This window comes from Ctenopharyngodon idella, chromosome 9 (assembly GCF_019924925.1).
Source record: "Ctenopharyngodon idella isolate HZGC_01 chromosome 9, HZGC01, whole genome shotgun sequence".
In the NCBI taxonomy this organism is placed as follows: domain Eukaryota; kingdom Metazoa; phylum Chordata; class Actinopteri; order Cypriniformes; family Xenocyprididae; genus Ctenopharyngodon; species Ctenopharyngodon idella.
Window position 1 is genome coordinate 13,489,666 of NC_067228.1, and position 17,733 is coordinate 13,507,398.

The 17,733-nt window shown below is 35.0% G+C and overlaps 1 long non-coding RNA gene across 1 annotated transcript; it reads left to right on the top strand.

The window, feature by feature from the left end:
- The first annotated feature begins 10,050 nt into the window (after nucleotides 1-10,050).
- On the top strand, nucleotides 10,051-17,198 carry LOC127518966 (uncharacterized). The gene is made up of 3 exons (XR_007931696.1): nucleotides 10,051-10,098; nucleotides 16,346-16,419; nucleotides 16,869-17,198. It is a non-coding gene; the product is annotated as an uncharacterized LOC127518966 (long non-coding RNA).
- The last annotated feature ends 535 nt before the right edge of the window (nucleotides 17,199-17,733 follow it).

Genomic DNA, 17,733 nt, shown 5'->3' on the forward strand with positions numbered 1-17,733 from the left:
TTCTGCTCATAAGAGTCATTTATTTGGTGAAACAGACTATAACTTGCGTTGCATGTTTGTTTGTTTATTTATGTAGTCGACAGCACCTCAATCAAAAGACAATCAAAAGTGTTATTTTGCGGACCAATTTCATTTTTTTTTATCTCATCACATTTTGATGCGCGATACCAAACCTCATTGGTTCTTACGGAAGCTCAAACCAGAGTAGAGTAGAGTTGCAACATGTTTTGATCTAGTTTTTGATCTTAATGGTCATTTAAAATAATAATTTTAATATTAATAATATTTTCTAATATGTTTATTATTATTAATATTACAAGTAGTGTAGTATTTAAGATTAAAATAGATAAAGTATTTAAATTCCAATGCATAGAGGCAAATTAGCGGCATATGGTGGCCAGAAAAATAATATTCCAATTTAATGCCAAGGTTTAACCACTAGATGCCTGTGTGGCACTTTTAAAGAGTATTGCCGGTCAAAATTACTTACTTATTTTTTTAGGTTTTGCATTTGAATATATATTTAGACATTATAAACACTAGATTTTTATAAGTTTAGTTTTTTAATGTTACATTTAAAAGGTTACTCACATACTAATGTTAGCCTATTTTATGATGCTCACAGCATACACAACAAGTGAATATTAATGAACGCAAGCAAATACAGAATTTATCCTAAGAAAGAAGTTTAAAATAGTGTTTAAAAAACAAGGCAACCAATTGCATTGAACGAAACTCTTTATTATATAATATATCCAGTGAGGCGCTAGATAAGTTATTCCTTGAATGGGAAGTCTTCATAGAAACTCTTTCGACCTCCTACAGGGTGAGAAAGATTGCAGAAAGACTAAAAACTGTTAAAATATGACAACTAGCATCTGGTTACGGTAGCTATTTAAGTGTTGCTCACTTTATCTAACTGGAATTAGAGTCTATTTATTATCTAATGATAAACATTAACTATAACACGCTTCATAAAATACCATTACTGAGGTCAACTAATGTGTTAAAATGTAAATGTAAAAAATTCCAGTCATTTCATCAAATTACCAGCTTGAGAAACTCTGAAATGACTGGGATTCAATGCTGGAACTATTGGTTGCTCCACTACTCACATTACTTCTGCATTCCTCAATACCTATGGAAGTCTATGGGAGTGTCACAACTCTGTTTTTCACCAGCTCTGGCTCAAACGTATTGTGTAACACATGAGAATGAACCTCGTTGGTTCTCACACGTCAAGCAAGCATGCTTGAGCTTCCATTTACCATAACTGATGTGTGCGTTGATGAATGTTTATATGTGAATAAAGGCCTAAATTAAATCTGTTCATCATATAAAAAGATCGTGTCTCTTTAGAAAATATGGACTAAACAGCTCAATTCATATAGATTAGTTTTACGATCTCTTTGTAGCGATAAAGTGGTTGTTGTGTGGACTGACAATGGAGGGACAGACATCTCTCAGATTTCATTAAAAATATCCTAATTTGTGTTCCGAAGATGAACAAAAGTCTTACGAGTTGGAACAACATGAGGGTGAGTAAATAATGACAGAATTTTCAATTTTATGTGAACTAACCCTTGCTTGCTTTTTCTAACAGAAATATTGGCCTTCAACTTCTATTTCTTCAGGAGTGGCAGGTGCAATACACAACCAGGAAAAGTACAAGGTTTGACAAATTTTCTCACATTTACTCGTTTATCATGAAATATCATGGACAGTTGTGCTCCCCATGACACTGTATGACCTTTTTGAATATATATATATATATATGAGATTTATGGTTTATGGGCGATTTTCTGTCATACACTGTGCACAATAAAGCCCTTGTGTTCATGTCTAAAAGTACATACAACAGGATGTTTGTTCTGTTTGTTTGTTTTTTCTCATTTCAGTAGTTTATTATCTAATTTGAATGCCTTGCCTTGGAAATTCCCTGTTGCAGCATCTCTTGGAAATGGAGATACTATATGTGATATCCAAGTTTCCCATCAGCGCTCAATATGTGATTCTTTAATAAATTATTGTGATTTTGATATTATTAAATCATATATTTTTATATGATTATGTCTGGAAGGGTCTGATATCTATGGAAACCTGTTTCTGCCTCACAGAAGAGAAAAAAATGAAAGTAATTGTGACTTCTGACTGTCACTCCTCAGATTTTTGAGCCAAGTGGATTTTGAATACAACTCCTAAAGGACAAAAGACATCGTCTTTCGGTGAATTTTGCCATTTTGAAGCCAAAATATGTAATTTATGTGAGTAAATTTTTTTGCTTGCGGGTGGTTGTCCAAAGCTGATGGAGCACAAAAGATACACAAACGTGTTATCAAAATGTCACATTTGCACAATGAAAATGCACGAAAATCACCAGTTGCAATTTTGCTTGGTTCATTATTAAAATGTATTGTATATTAGATCAGAATGTATATTAGCCCACTTTCATAATAAACAAAAATTACAGTAGGCCTACTAGACAATCATGACTTAGGAGGAAGTGCCACAGTCACTGGTGCCACTAAAATAAAATTTATATTATGTATTCTGAGGCTTTCGTAGATGTCAGATTAGGCTTTTGATTGACAGAAAGACTTTTTGGCCCTTATTTATATTGTTGGAAAAAGTAAATGTATTGTATATGTTTCTCTTCTAATTTTGTGTTTGTGTGATATGCATTGGCAAAGAATTTAATGCACAAGAAACGGTTTCTTGTAAACCAAGCCAGTTTGTCATTTCTGTCATAATAATGGCATACATCGAGACTGTGGGAGTCACAGCACACCCACTTTTTGTTTAGCATGTTATTTCCCACAACCTGCTCTTGACGCCAAAGATGCACAAATGCCAACGTTGGTGCCATCTCCTTCCAAACCACAATGCCACTTGCGTGCATGGTTTTTTCTTTTTTCTTTTTAAATTTCTAGTTATTATTTACGGTTGTGTTTAATCAGGCACTCCCTATATCAGACTATTTCCCTCTTACTATTGATGTTATTGATTGTTTTGCACTCTTCCATAACATACATCTCAAGCAGGGATGAAAGTTCCTGCAGGCAAGATTAAAAGGATTGCTTGATTTGACATGCTGGAGAAACACCTATGAAACAAAGAATTTATGATGGCTGCTTCCTCCTTGTTACTTTCATCTCACAAAAGAAAACATCAGTAATAGTTTCCCTTTCCGACCACTCGGTGACTATTCACCCGGGCTCCTGGACTGATGTGGACTTTCCAGACACAAAAGACACTCCTGGCGTGCAGTCAAGGCGCCTCCCTCCATGTAGAGTTTTCATAGCCATAATTGTTACTTAAAATATGCTTTCTCTGAGTGAAGGGAAATGGCTCAACTATTACTGTCAGTGTTTTTCTTTTTGATGTGTTTCACTGCTGTAAATCAGGGGGTGGTTTCACATTCCATCCTTGTGTTTTTAGACAGGAAATGTAACAGACAACAGAAGAGAGGCCGCTCTGTGTTGTGTAAACACGTTATTTACCTTGTAGTTTATAGAAACATGCTGTTATATTTAATAAAGAGCAAGTATCTGAATACTGTACTCTTGAGATTCTGGTCCACATTGCAGTATATTTACCTTATCCATTCATTGCTGTGAAAAGTAGGTGTGTGTCAAATGTTTGGGGTTTAGTGGGGATTTTGTCTTTTGTATAAGAAATAAATACTTTTACTAAGCAAGGATGCAACTGATCAAAAGTGACAAAGACATTTATAATGTTATAAAAGATTTATGTTTCAAATTAGATGCTGTTCTTTTTAACTTTATATTATAAAAGATGTATCCTGGTATTCAACATGTTTCTTGACCATCAAATCAACATATTAGAATGATTTCAGAAGGGTCATGTGACTGAAGACTGGAGTAATGGCTGCTGAAAATTCAGCTTTGACATCACAGTAATCAATTATATTAAAATAAATAAATAAAGTTATTTTAAATTGTACTCCACAGTATTACTCACAAAAATTCAGAAAAAAACAACAACTTATTGACCCCAAACCTTTGAATGGTGGTGTACCTTCTCTTTCAAAACAGTTCCTACCCATTTAAAAAAAAAAAATTCTGATCGTATTTCACCCTTCAAAGATATCCTCCCTGTCTCTATAATACTTTCCTTCCCAAACCTATGTACTAAATCAAAACTGTCATTCTATGCTATGGGCGTGTGTTCTGCGTATAACTCCATTAGCCACCAGTGGTGACAGTGTCTCTCGTATGGGAAGAAGAATAACATGAAGAACTTTTTTCCGCTATCACGCATGGCCATGAAAACCTCCGCTCCAGGGCTCTGTCCCAATCTAAACACATTTTGTCATAACTGAAAGCCTCTACCTTTTCTGCAGATACATGGTGTAGCGTTTCCAAACTGCGGCTGAACGCTCTGTCAACATTGTCTGTTATAACAAGAGACTACGGTGGGAGGTTAGGGAGCTGTGTACTCAGGCAGGGCTCAGTTTCCCCCTCACTAAAGGCTCTGGCCGTGAGTGATGAGTACCCAGTCAGACATACCAGACGCTTCATCTTTGATTTGTTGTCCCAGCAACCTGGCACCTCCAAGCCAACACACCAGACTCCTTTTTTGATCCCCTTCGCCGACAAAAACCATAATCATTTGACAAGCTGCTGTTCCCAACATTCTCCAAAACCTCCCATTATACACCCTCTCTGCCATGCCAGCTATCGGAAATCTAGAGATTTCCATTTTTACTTCTTCTTTTGGAGAAATGAAAGAAGTTCTTAAAGAATTCAGCCATAGAAATGTAAATAAACCAAAAAAATTAGGAACAGATTTAACTGCATGCACAATAAATAAATAAATAAATAAATAATTTAATATATATTATTATTTTATTTTATTTTTTTTATTTTTTTTAAGCCATTGTGACATTTTCTTGACAAAGTGCTGGGTCAACTAACTGTTATATTTTTAATTATTAACCAGTTCCCTTTTTTCAGAACAAAGAAATTACAGAGAATGCTGACATTAAGGTTTCCATGACACAAAAGTCAAAAGGTAGGCTCAAAGGAGTTCAATGCATTTACAAAATCTCTTCTGCTCTCTTTAGTAATCTCTTTTATCTTTTCAAATAATTTGGAAAACCCCCAAATAAGCCAAATGATAAAAAATATTTAAAGTATGTGTTTAAAGCATTTTTCTAGCAAAAACAGTCAACTTTGCATACCTCTACTTTCTTTTGTGCATGGAGGTGTTATATTTTTTCATATCAGAGAGAGTTAAGTCAGTTGCACATTTTAGTAGTACATCATTAATGTGAACTCACACCTTTCCATGTGTCTTATAAACTTCTAAGTGTCTAGTATAGGATACCCTTACAGTCAAACAGGCAACGAAGTGACTTTGAAAAAGATCTTTTCAGGATAAAATCCAAGAACAACAGGAGGCTGAAAACACAACCCTGATATGATGCCCCAAGACCAACTTAGATTTCTAGACAAACAATCTGAGTGACGATATCCAGTGTGCAGTTCTCTAATAGAGTGGCACAGCCCTCGTCATTTGACCAATTTTTAGTGGAGCTATTGTTCAACAAGTGTTTAGTCATAATGGGTGTGCATCCCGAGCTGCAGTGTCAAAACTTTCACATTTTATAACATCTTCCATTTGCATATTACTCACTTGCTTGTTTTTTTGTGTCTATTGCCCATTGTGTTGGCATCAAAATGGAGGCTTGTGTTATTAGAGAAGAGGCTTCATCTTATGTATCATTAAAAACCTGTAACCTAGGGCATTCAATCATTCAGACATGTAGCATTATGCCAATATTCTACGCTTCTAAAGCTCACACAAGCTATAGATGTCCATGGCGCCACGTCACGGAGTGAAATTTCATTACTGTAATGAAACGAGCTGGGTCAACAGAAGACAACTCCCGCTTCAATATGAGCATTAATTTTTTTTTTTTTTTTTTTGAAATTGGCCAGGCAGTTCCAGACACAAACACATTTGTAGCTGGGCCCGATGACAGAAGTAGCTGTGGCTTCCAGCTGTGTGTTAACACAATAGCCTTAACACTTTGGCCGGATTCTGGATGGGTCCCTGGAGAACAGCTCTGCTTTTTAAAGGTAAGTAATATGTATCCAGAAAATCAGCCATAAAGGGGTCCCTTTTAAAGCCGCCCTGGCTGTTGTGAGTTGCGGCACTAGTTTACTTTGGCTCGTTCTGTGGGGTTTACAGTTAAAATGGAACACCTGACCCAGGATGACTGGTAATGTGACTCTAGTTTAAGCCAGGAACACTGATATCATGGGATATTTAACAGTAGTGTAGAGGTTGTGCAAAGGTTGTGGATTAGCTGTGCTTGTAGTAGCTCATATCAAAAGATCATTGTAAATGTACATTTTGTCCAATGAAGAGGTGTACTGTAACTATAAAAATGTGAGGAAGTTCTGGACCTGTGCAAATTTTGCAGTAAAGATTATTATAATATATATTATTGTAATATATCAAATATTTAATTAGAAGTTTGGTGTCAGTATGATTTAAAAAAAAAAAAAAAAAAAAGAAAGAAAGAAATTAATACTTTTATTCAGCAAGGACACATTAAAGGTTCAATAGGACATTTTCGGAGAGGCTAGCAATAGCGTACCTCAGGGATGACGTATTTTTGTAGGCAAAACCCGGAAGCGAGTTAGCATTTTAGGACTTCCAGTTCCATCGCACTAAAGTCTATGGGTTTTTTGAATGGACCTGAAATAAGGTCTGTGGTTAACAAAGCCTCCAAATATTTTCACGTTTTGATCTATGACATAAAACACACCAGTTATAACCCGCTTGTGATTTTTTAAACCTTTATTGTGTCTTAAAAATGGCGGTTGCTAACAAGTTGCTAAAAGGGACTACTTCCTTTGGCGGGGACTTTAGACGTCATCATGACAAACAGGACATTTGGACAGCATTTCTCATGAAAAAGTGGATAAGTATTCATACACTGCGCAGATCATAATCAGCGAGCTTTCAAATCATAAGATCATAAGATCACACCCTCCCTTCAGAGCGTCTCAAAGGCCACGCCTCCTCTAAAACGCACGATTAACGTGCTCGCGCACAACTGCTCTTGGCAAAGCGTCACAAGAAACTGCGTTAAACTGCCTCACGTCTCAAAGCACATGACATTACAATAACAATGAACATAAACAATTTAGAGAGCTTGTACCTGACTGCTGCAGATTCATCTCGGTACTGATACTGTTGACATGGAAACGCATAATTCCGAGTCTGAGGACGTGAACAGCTCCGGTTCGGGTTGCCGTCTCTTAAATAACGGTAGTTATGGCGTGAACGCAGCATAAGCTTGTTGTTTTGGAGGAACTGTAAAAGGTGGCTGCTGTTTGTTTGCGGTGCTCCGTGACCGACGTCTGTCTGTACTCTGTCTGCATAGCATGAAACGCGCTGATGACGGAAGATGTGTGCGCGAGGGTATGTAAAAAAAACATTTAGTTGACAGGCAGGTAAGACATCGTATTATTTCATTCGGACCAAATATAATGATTGGATGAACATTTTATGGTCCTACGTCTACCACAGACAATATATATTTATAAAAATACATTTATACCGTTTAACAGTGATTGCTATCAGGATATGAGGAGACTTTCAACCAATGTTTCTGTAGAGAAGATCCTATTGCAACTTTAAATTAAAACATGACTATAAAGAAATATATATTAAAATATAAAACTTTTATTTTAAGTTGAAATTATATTCTGCAATGTTACTGTTTTAACTATTTTCAGCAGCTATATTTTAATACATTTAAATATATGATAAATACATCATAAATATGTTTTTGTTTTGTTTTTTCAGAATTTGATGAATCATTCTGGTGATTTCTTTATTTCTGCTGATAGATTTTAAATGTGTGAGCCACAGGAGCTCATGTCTATATCCCAGGTTTCACTGCTGTTTGTAGCTATTCTGGAAAACAACTGAGAGGAACACGGCAGAGGACAAGAGACATTTGAAGGGCTATCTTAAGTGGTGATGGGAGGCGGAGCTTCCAGGAAGATGGACATAAACCAAAGCAGTGCTGACAGCATTAACCTGACCTGCTTCAGCATCCTAGTCTTAAGGTTTGTTCTGCTGAAAAAATACATAACACACACATACAAGAAGACACACACTACTACAAAAATGTTCACTGAGAAAACATCTTTGCTGTAATTTTGAAAATTGCTCTAAATTTGACAGCGAAACACTTCCCTTTTTTTCCTTTTTCTTTTTGCACTTAAATTCTGAAGACTTCTGTTTCCTTTGAGAGCTGAAATAAACCCAGAATACTCTCACTCCAAGCCAGCATCTCTAAATGCTGCATTTTTGTGGTTTCACTGAAAAACCACAATTTATAAAATTAGTTGAATTATGGAATGTTGAGTATTTGTCAACTTCAGTAAATCTTTGACTGCCAGTGACCAAAGTTCAGACCTGAAGCAAGAACAAGTGTAGTTACTTTATTAGCACAGTTAATAAAACTTGTATCCTAAGGTCAAGTCCATGCTGAAGTGATTAGGATTTGTAATAAAAGCAATTTTTGTATCAGAACAGTAACTTACAATGGACTTAACAATTTGGGTCTGTTCGTCACACAAAGCTCATGGCTTCAGAAGACTTATAGGGATTTATGTTGCTTTTTGAAGCTTTATAACCCATGGTTGCTAGAAAAATATTTAAATATTTAAATGTTTATTTTTTTATTTGTGTGTTCCACAGGGGGGAAAAAAACAAGAAAAAAAAAAAGAAAAGAAAATTAATTTGGAACAACATGGGGGTAAGTAAAAAAATAATAATAATTTGTTTTCGTATACACTACCACTGAAATTTTGGACAGTAAGGTTTTTTTTTTTTCCAAAGAATTAATATTTTTAATCAGCAAGGATACATTGAATTGATCAAAAGTGACAGTAATGACATTTATAATCTAAAAAAAAAAAACCATTTCTAAATCAAATAAATGCTGTTCTTTTGAACGTTCTATTCATCAAATAATAATAAAAAATCAAAGTTTCTACAAAAATATTAAATAGCAAAACTGTTTTATAACAGCATATACCAAATCAGATGATTCTGAAGGATCATGTGACCCTGAAGACTGGAGTAATGGCTGCTGAAAAAAATTCAGCTTTGCCATCACAGTAATACATTACATTTTAAAATATATATTAAAATAGAAAACAGTTATTTTAAATTGTTATAATATTTCACAGTATTACTGTTTTTACTGTATTTTTGATCAAATAAATGCAGCCTTGGTCAATATAAGAGACTTCTTTTAAAAACACAAAAAAGATCATACCGATCACAAACTTTTGAATGGTACTGTATAAATAATGACATTTACAGAAGTTATCCATTTTAATTCTTTATTTTACTGGACCGAAGAGCAGGCTGTGGAAGAGCTCCTCTAGAAATACAGTATGTAGTGTATTCCAAAGTCCGCTGAAAATTTAGGATGAATAATACTTAAAGCAACAGACTTCATTAACAAGCGATCAGGAAGTGAATTAAATGCTTACTTTAAAAATGCTTACCGCAGTCACTGTTTTTAGTAAGCATTAAGAGAAATCGGAAAATCACAGATGAAAAACAGGAAGACTGATGCACCCATAAATAAATTGCCTATGAAACCAACCAACGTATTAACTTCACACATAATAATTTGAGTTGCTCTTTTTTCATGATAGTGTAGCATTTTTTAAAGAATATTTAGGAGCATTGCTGTAAACTGAACATTATTGGCTTATCACTTCTAACCTCTTCCCATGGTGCTCTGAGCCAGCGGCTGTGGCTCTGGTCAGTTTCAAGTGCAACTACATTCTATCTTTTCTCTTCCCTCCCGCTCTCCCTCACTCCCTTCAGCAGTCCCTGATAACGTGACATCCTGTTTAACTCGGTCAAACTCCTCTCCGACAGACTAACCTGATGTTTTGATAGAAATAGTGTCTTATTCTTCTGTCTGCCCGACAGCGCTGTGAAACGCTCATTCATTCCCGCTTTCGTCCTCCTACACACTCCCTCGCTTATCATCTCTGCTGCTAAATCTACCTGACAGGCCCCTCACAGGTAAACTTAATCCTCTCTGTGGCCTCTCTCGCTGTCTTTCTCTCTCTCTTGCAGTCTGTGTCTGTAGTGCCTCACACAACAGCGGGTGGGATCAAACATCCATCCTCTCCTTGTTGGTGCAGTCAGTGTGCTTTACAAAAGAGCTGACATTTCATCAAGGCAGAATCTTCTTTTCTGTTGTGTTGTTTTTCTAATCGTTATGACAGGATCTTTTTTTACCACTCTTAGATATATTTACATTTAATACATGAACATGACAACTGAATAAACAGATAAATGGCCTGATGTACCGTATTTGCCGCGGATAGTAAAAAAATATAAGACCAGCTAAAACATCCTCTGTTTTAAAGCCTGAACATGTCAATAGATTTCTTAAGAAAGAATAGAGGCACATATTAATATTAACATAAAACTTAATGTAGAAAGTAAGTCACAGACACAAAGCATTAATCTCTTTTTTTAAACATGGTTAGTATCTATATGTGGTTACTTTACTACACTACATTTTGCTATTCATTACCCATAATGCGATTCTACTGAAGAGAATAAATCACATTAGGAAGACATTATTGCAGCATTGCACATGTAGGGAGGAGTGGAATAAGCTGTGTCACTTTTTATTTTAGATATCTTCTAGGCCAATGAGAAATGAGTTAGAAGACATCCTGAAATAATTAGCTATCAACCAAAATTAGAATAATCCATCTGTATCATAGAACTATAGAAACATTACCATTAAAATTAGTTGTCTATTAGTGAAATATTGAAACTATTTACATTTTAAATAAAAAAATAAAAAAAAAATAAAAAAATGCACTCTTATTTAAAAAAAAAAAAAAAGCATATTAAATCTCCAATATTCAGAATTTTTTTTTTTCAATATTTTGCATTTTATTATTATTTATTTTTGTATTTATATATTGTTTATAACAATATACAGTCAAACCAAAAATTATTTAGACACTAGATATATATTTTTATTTTTTTACTAGTGGGTACAGGACACTATAGTTCATTTATGTAAGTGAGGATAGCAAAATAAAGTAAACTGTGACATATTATACCCAAAAATTCTTCATACAGTGGACTACCAGTAAAATTAATACAAATTTGGGACCAAAAATTATTCAGACACTTTGACCTGACCATGTTTTGCTTAAGTGTTATCTGACATAATTAAGATTATTTTTTTCTGACACAATTTAACTCTGAGATCTTGTCATATTTTATTACCATTTTTTAAACTATAGTGAATAAACTGTAATAATGAATAAAATGTTCAAGGTGTCTGAATAAATTTTGGTTTGACTGTATATTGTTATCAGTGCTGGGAAGTAACTGATTATATGTAATCTTGATTATGTAATCAGATTACAAAAATTAAACACTTGTAATTAGAATATAAAATGTTTAAATAATCATAATCAAAATACACGATTACATGATTACATAATATTCACAAATTGGTAGTAAATTATTCAGAATTCATTGATTCTCCCTGAGGCAGTGTGTCCACCAATGCGTTTTTTCCAGTGGCTAGCGTACTTTTACAATTGTTTTCAATCGCTGAGTGCTCGATGTTTTTTTCTTACTGCTCACCACGAGTTGATGAACGTTCAACTTTGAGTGTAACGCTGCGCTCATCACTGTCACTTTTTAGCCAGCCGTCCATTCAGAGTGGAGGGGCGGGATAAATACAACACCGATCAACTGTCACAACATCCTCGCTGTACAATGACATCAACAAGCAGAGAACAGAACAAAATGGATGAGAAATTAATTTTGCTGGTTTCCGAACATACATAGCAAGTACTCTACGTTGTGTCGTCATTTTTAGTCTGAAACAAATTATCTGCAAAATCAGTTACAAGTAACAGTGCCTCGGATATTCAGTATCATAGCAACAAAGCGTCTCAACTGCAAAAAAACACTGCGATGCCGAAGCCTCTCAAACACCTACAGATATGCGCTTTCAGCAGTTTTCAGATTGCTAAAAACACTTTGGTGGACACATGGCCTAATTCTTCTTTTATATCTTCTAAATTTTCAAATTAGGTCAAAAGTAATCTAAAAGTAGTCATATCATCTAAAATGTTACTAACTACAATTTTTATCATGTAATTTGTATTCAGTATTTGGAGTACAATTTGTAAGTAATCTACCCAGCACTGATTGCTATTGTATTATTTATATTTTATTTATCTAGTACATCCTGCTTTTTGGAAGCTCGCTATCACTATTAGTTGAGCCACTGACACATCTTACCCCAAAGCATCTGATACATTTTACCCCAAATATACCGTTTTAGGAAAAATACAAGCTTAGTTTAAAAATTTGTGAGTAGGCCAAATAGTTGATATGGTTTACGTTGACAGTTTAGCAACATGTAATATATTATTTTAGTTTGCTCTGACAAACTTAAGAAAATTTACTTTGACATGCAAAAATGTGAAAAAAAAGCAGCTACATATCATGGGTCCTTTCTAAATGTATAGTAATGTGGCAAATATTATGCACAGCTTGCTAGATTAAATAGGGTGACACAGCTTAACCATCGACACATCTTACCCCTTCCTCCCTATTTATCAGAATTCCTTTTTTAGTGTGTGTTTAAGCCTTTGGAGATCAGTAGAGAAGAGTCTGTGTAAGAAACATCAGTTTAGCCTGATAAACTCTCTGTTCCAGCACACTTTGTTTGACTATCATAGCTGAACGCACTTCCGTTGTGAGCAGGCTGCCGATAATGAGCCTCATACCTCGCCTCATTCAGCACACGCACAACACAAGTGAGGTGTTGACAGTGAATGTACAAAAAAAAAATAGTTCAAACACTTTCTTTCACACAAACGCACACAGAGAGGGTATGATGGAGAGAAGGTAACCACGTATAACACACTCTCCGAGTGTAGCGGGGGAGGTGATGACGGCCGTGACAGCCGTGTGTACAGTAATCAGAGGCTGGTCACTTCCTGCAGACTTCCCTCTTCAGCCCACCAGGCTTCACCTCGCTGCTTCCCCTAGAAGATTAGTTCTGCTGTTTCCTTAGCACCGATTAAGGGTCCAACACAGGGCTAAAGCTAACCAAGGTTGTACACTTCTTATGGGGTCATATTTGGGCATATGTGGAACAGAAAGAAAGAAAGTTTGTGGCCTTTATGTTTGGACTATTGGTTTTGCTGAGGCCGTTACAAACCTATGTACTCAAGGCGAGTGATAGGGTTACTTTCAAATGCTTTTGCCACATGTGTTATCCAGGTGGCTAGCTATAAACATGTCATCTTTAACTAACTTTCTCAGCAGGACATTTATCAAAATGTTGTCCTGCCATGACAGTAGTTGAACTGATATGGAAAATGGACTGTAAAAGAATATGGTTTATGACAGACATACGCAAACTTTTTACTACGAAGGGCCAAAAATCAAACTTGATTGAGGGCTGAGGGCTGAAAGTAAATGCTCTATAATATCCAACTATATTATATTAAAAATATAATAATTTTTTCATTATTTTCATTCAAACAAATGAAATTCAGTGATATTCTCTACATTTCAAGGTAAAAATAAAACAAAAATGGTAAAACAACAACAACTTAGAAATGAAGATATGCTTCAATAGCATGTTTTCCCCTCCTATTCAAACCACCTTGTGCTTTGGCATGGCAGGCCAAATCAAAGGTCTTCATGGGCCAAATTGTTCTGTTTTGGGCATCTCGGGTCTACACTAATGTCCACTAATGCCCTTGTAACACTGAAAATACAACATATTTTATGTTATATATCAATAAGCGTTTGTGATCATACAGTCTAAAAAATGCTGGGTTGAAAATGGACAAACCCAGCAATTGAGTTGTTTTAACCAAGCGATTGGGTTGTTTTAACCAAACAGTTGGGTTAAGTGTTTGCCCAACGTGCTGGGAAGTTTTATTTATCCCAACTATTGTTTAAAAATTACTATATGGCTGGCTTAAAATGAACCCAAAATAGGTTGGAAATTAAAAATCTGACATAATTACTAGAGGCAACAATAATAATCAAAAGGTAAACATTTATTAGTAAGGAATTTTATAAATGTTTCTTGTTTAATTATTAAACAAATTTAATTATTAACTTATTAATAAATGTTCAATTATTAAACATATTAATAAATGTTAATTTCCAACATATTTGGGTTCATTTTAACCAAGCAATACAGTAATTTTTAAACAATAGTTGAGTTAAATAAAACTACCCAGCAGGTTGGGCAAGCATTTAACTCAACCGCTGGGTTTGTCCATTTTCAACCAAACTTGGGATGTTATTAACCCAGCATTTTTTAGAGTGTATACTTGCACAGAGTGTCCTTAAAGGGTTAGTTCACCCAAAAATGAAAATTCAGTCATCATTTACTCACCCTCATGTCGTTCCAAGCCTGTATGACTTTTGTGTCATCTGTTGAACACAGAAGATATTTTAAAAGATGGGGTTCATAAAACAACACTGGACCCCATTGACTTTCCTTGTTCAGACAAAAAACCATTGAGACATTCTTCACAATGTCTCATTTGGTTGTGAGTAAATGATGACAGAATTTTTAGGTGAACTAGCCCTTTAAGAAACACAACAACTAAATCTGGAGATAATCAAGCTGTGTGCTTGAGTCAATATATCGATCACAGGTGCCCACAGTCTCAGTGGTCCTTGGAAATGTGTGAACTTTATAAATATATGTTCGGAAGGAAAAATGGCTTTCCATGCTCTTTCAGTACATCTGGAGAGTGCAGATTTCCTGTATCATTCTTCTCTCGAGCTCAGGGACACTGTGCATCAACACTGTCCACACAAACACACACACACACACACACACACACACTCCAACCTACTGTTCCTATCCTTTGTCAGACTTGTCAAGACACTTGAGTATCCGGCCTTCTTTATCGGCAAACCTGAGGGCAGCTATGACAGGCCTGAGGAAACACCAGAGACCAGCTCAAGAGTAAATTTAGCCCTGACCTGACAGCCTGTCTCTTTGTCTGCCTGACAGGAGCTCGACACATCACTCTGGGCACCATTGATTACGATTCCGAGCTCATTGTGGCTTCTGTGTCACTTGAAGTGATATTACTTGAATATTTCCTCTCTCAACCGTCTTTACCTCTGTCCTTTAACTGACAACAACATGAGCTAAACTTCATTAGCACAGGTTTAGCAGTCACGCCAGAGGCAAATTTGTTGTCTGGTTTGTAATTATTTGCTAGTTCGTCTTAAAAGAGAAATTGCTTTCAAATATGAATGTGAAATGAATGGTGATTTCGCAGCCTATTCATAATGGCTTCCCCTGAGGTTGGCAACAAGTTACTGTAACTTTTATTTGTATAAACTTTTCAAAGATGGTTCAGAGTGCAAATTGAGAATCATGTTCTTCTTTTTTCACTTTTGCAATGAACACTAGAGTTTTGTTATGTGGTGTCAATTTGCAAAATATGAAAGCAAAACTAATATACAGTATTTTACTTGTACAGAATGTGCAGAATTTTCTTGTATTTCAGTATAAATGTGGAAAAATGTAAAATAAAAAGTAATCTAATTACTAGCTCAGTGGTGAGCAACATCATGAAGGGGTGACCATTAGTAGGTGAGTGATTAGCACAAGAAAGGAGATAAATGTATTAATTAAATAGTTTATTTTAGAAATTTTGATTATCCCTTTTTATTATTGGAATGGCACAGTGATTAACAAGAAAAATAAAAAATGAAACTAACTGTCATAAAAGGTTGCTGACCCCTGCTCAGGCTCATGGACATTTCAAAGCAATTAAAAGTTACAGATTTTTTTTTTTCTTTTACAATTAGAGTCTGTTTAGCCGTATCAGACACCATTGCACATTTTCCAGTAAGAGGTTTCATTACCTTTTCCACATAATCATGACCTTTTATGCACACTTCAGCACTTTAGTTCATTTACCTCTGCTCAAGTACTGTCGCTGCAGGTCACATATTTCATCTACGTATACTTCCTGCTGTTTTTCGCAATTGTGTTTTTCTCTTTGCATGGCTTATACTTTTTCCCATTTATCTTAAAGTAGTTTCTTTATCATATTTACTTAAAATAAAATTCTTTTTTTTAACAATCTAAACCTTTTACTTCCATTGCACCAATGCTATATGTCATGTACAGTATAAAACTTTGAACTTTGAAGCTGAATTTGCAGACTGTTGGTGTGAGACTGCTTGTGTGGCTCCCCCTCACATTACTGTTCTTGTTTGTCAGAATGAAGAGGCCAAAAAAAACTCCCATCTCTCTTTCAGAACAATGATGAGCAGAGCAAGGTTTGACTCATTGAGGTGAACACACCAATCTCACTAATGGATGGCACTATGCCAATAAGTATTTGTATTATTATTATTAATTATTATTATGTATTTATTTTTTAAACAGAAACTGGTTTAAATTATTATATTTTCTTTATTTCCATGACATTAATAACATTGATAACAGATTATCAAATTAAAATTTAGAAATTTCATTTTTAGAAAATCCTTGTTACATCTGAAATTGGTTGTTTGTCATATGTTTTAATGCATATACTTTCTAAAGGTGTGTTCAGTGAATAGAAAAGTATTATAATGTATTATAACTGTGGATACAATTATTCATGATACCACACAGTGCATCATAAGGTGCATTACAAGGCATAATTAATGCATTTAAATACTTTTATATACATTATATATAAAGGCTTTAAGTGAAGTGCTACCTTAATTTTTATGCTTTTGATTTTTTTTTTTTTCAGGATAATGTGGCAGATTCACATATATTTTTTGTGAATACATCCCCGAATTCCCATTGTGAATGAATTCCTGCCATCAGAACTAAAGGTCAGTAAAGGTGTGTGTGTGTGTGCGTGCGTGTGTGTGTGCGTGTGCGCGTTTTTGTGATTTATGAGGACACAAATTTGTATAATGACATGGGTATTACACTGGTATTACAACGTAAACATGAAATATGAGGACATTTCATGAGTCCTCATATTTAAAATAGCTTTAAAAACATACTAAACAATGTTTTATTAAAAATGCAGAATGTTTTCTGTGATGGGTAGGTTTATGGGTAGGGGTAGTGTAGGGGGATAGAATGTACAATTAGTACAGTATAAAAACCATTACGCCTATGGGATGTCCTCACTTTGATAGCGAAACAAACCTGTGTGTGTGTGTGTGTGTGTGTGTGTGTGTGTCTATATATATATATATATCATTATTCTGTCTTCATAGCTAAATTGATGATGATTCATGTCAGCATTGTCAGCCTTCGAGTCCCCAAGAATGTTCACGACTCTAAGCCACTCCGCCACTGATGCATCTCAATCAGAAGACCTTGTGGTATCTTGTGTCTAGCCCGCCCAACATGTGGTCTGTAATATCCGTCTCGTTGTTGTCACTTGCACCTTGTGCGTTATCCATATTTGAGGTGTCATATTTTACATTGTTGTTGACTACATTTGATTTTAATACAGGCAACAAAACATTTACCCACCTAATAGCATTTTGTTCAATGTTTTTTTAGTTACAACATTTATTTATAATTAAATGTCTTTTATTTAGAACTTATTGTTATAACTTAAAAGGTGATCAATTTGTATTTACAGATTGAAATCA